Below are 2,857 nucleotides of genomic sequence, written 5' to 3'. Positions count from 1 at the left end.
CGCCATGTCACCGGGCCAAAACTGTTCACATTTGGTTTGAAGGACATTCTGTACAATTCGAGTGAATCTCATGGTACATTTGTAAGACATAATCGAGAGTTCAATTCGTGCACAAAATAGCGAACCGGTAACATTTACGCAATTACGGGTGGCCATGGAGGCACTATAACTTAGCATTTATGCAGAGGACTTCCAATGACTTGTTGAGACCAAACCACGTCGAGTTGCTGCACTGGGCCGGGCAAAAGGATGTCCGACTTAACGTTAGTAGGTATCCCATGATTTTTATCAACTCAGTGTACACGTATCAGCATCAGTAACAGTAATAATTATAATGATAATAATAATTATAGCATCCGTTCCCAAATAGTGAGTATAGTCCCCCATCACTGAGGAGGAGGAGGAGGAGACTAGTGTTTAACGTCCCGTCGACAACGAGGTCATTAAAGACGGAGCGCAAGCTCGGGTGAGGGAAGGATGGGGAAGGAAATCGGCCGTGCCCTTTCAAAGGAACCATCCCGGCATTTGCCTGAAGCGATTTAGGGAAATCACGGGAAACCTAAATCAGGATGGCCGGAGACGGGATTGAACCGCCGTCCTCCCGAATGCGAGTCCAGTGTGCTAATTCAGTGTGCTGACCACTGCGCCACCTCGCTCGGTCCCCATCACTGAGGAAAAATTCCAAAATGAGACTATATGTTCTAGGAAGAAAATTAAAAGAAAGAAAGAGTATCTGCTAGGCTTTTGCATATGACTCTGCGTGCCATTATGAGAGATGTAAACACAAAACAAACTCTTCTCCAGCCAATAGCCAACATAAGAGGAGGTAGGAACTGAAACAAGTCTCCCAAAGCACACATGGAAACAGAAATAGGCAAAAGAGGAAAAGTTGGAATTAGGAGGTAAGTTAACCATAAAAATAGATAATTTCCGATGATTACAAAGTCTACATAGAGAAGTCCACATAGAAAGCGACTTGTTATGAAACAAAGGTTAGACTGTTTAAATTCATTTGAATGGTTCAAATGGCTCTGAGCACTATGCGACTTAACTTCTGAGGTCATCAGTCGCCTAGAACTTAGAACTAATTAAACCTAAGTAACCTAAGGACATCACACACATCCATGCCCGAGGCAGGATTCGAACCTGCGACCGTAGCGGTCGCTCGGTTCCAGACTGTAGCGCCTAGAACCGTACGGCCACTCCGGCCGGCTTCATGTGAATAGTTCACAGTAAATTATATGCTGTCGAAACTGATTGTTGGCATTAAGTGAAGATTATAACAAAACTGACAGCTTCGTTAAAAACAAAAAACGGTGGAAATTTACAAATAATGAAGAACATGAGGAAATATTTGAGAACCACTCTGATGAAATACCGATTCTGTCTTAAAACCTGCTAATAAATCGACGGTTCACCAAAGGACAAACTTGTCAGAGGATAAAAAACACCAAATTTTTATGCAGGCTGAATCCTTTCTGAAGTACTGGGTGACTCATTAATATTCTTACGATTTTACCGAACTAGACTTGTACACTATTGGAGATAGAAATTTGGGCTGAATGTAAACTTACGCCTAGAAATAAAAAATTTGGCTGGACACCAGCTGGAAGTTATGGGTTTATGCGGTTTCCGGTAAGGATTCTCGATTGTGTCTAGTTCGATCTTTCACACGCTCGCACATTACCCAATATAGTCGAGTCTAGGCGGCGATGACATACCAGTAAAAGACGCTATTAGATCTCTGTCGCAACAGGTGCAGTTCGGTTACAACTGTGAGGCATCAGTTTCATCTATATATGACACAGCATGTCCCACGGGCGTAAGGATCTCACACTACATCATTGATCTTCAATGTTGTACAATTTCACAGCATGCGATTTTCTAAAGGGGTTGTGAAAAAACTATTTGTTCCCCTTCCAAGAACTTTGTGACAGCTGCGACGTCACACAGGAACGGCAGTGAATGCCATAGCTCTAGACATGCTTGCAAAAGTAAGTGATGAGATTGACTATTGTGTGGATGTCTTCACACATAATTATAATAACGACAAATAGTTGTATGCAGACTTGTGTTACAGATATACCACTGTAAAATGAGATGGCTGTTTTGGAAATGAAAATATTGTGATCCTCTGCCTAAGGTAAAATTAACCCCCACATTTCCATTCATGTAGAGGATACAGTCTCATGAAATCTGATATGCTTTTGAAATATCCTGTATTTCAGTAATAAGAGCCAACTTTTGAAGTCACTGTAAGCATTTTCATATGCAGACAAAAACTGATGTCTGTTGGAATTCACTATGTACAGGATAGTAGAGGTATAAGTGCAGACGTTGTGATCATTAGTATCTTAATATGTGCTCACTTCAGTGTGTTGGTTGTTTTTTCTCTGTGTGGAAAAGTCTTTACACAACCACGCCACATAATTTATCAACTGATGTTTCCTTCACGGTCGTAACAGCACCATCAAGTGCATGACGCTTATGTTTTGTATCCACATGTTTACACTTCGCCACCTGACCTGCCACCCAGGAGCAGATAAGCATTAATGGCTTGCTCTTGTCACACGCACTTGGAGGTACTGACCAACTAACATTGATGCACCAAAGAAACTGGTATAGGCATACATATTCAAATACACAGATATGTAAACAGGCAGAATAAGGTGCTGTGTGTAGGCAACGCCTGTATAACAAAACAAGTGTCTGGAGTAGTTGTTAGATCGGCTGTTGCTGCTGCAATGGTGAGTTATCAAGATTTAAGCGAGTTTGAACTTGGTGTTATAGTCGGCACACGAGCGATGGGACAGAGCATCTCCAAGGTAGCGACGAAGTGGGGTTTTCACGAGTATAC

Source organism: Schistocerca cancellata, chromosome 3, assembly GCF_023864275.1.
Source record: "Schistocerca cancellata isolate TAMUIC-IGC-003103 chromosome 3, iqSchCanc2.1, whole genome shotgun sequence".
Taxonomy (NCBI): Eukaryota; Metazoa; Arthropoda; class Insecta; order Orthoptera; family Acrididae; genus Schistocerca; species Schistocerca cancellata.
This window is presented reverse-complemented; position numbering follows the sequence as displayed.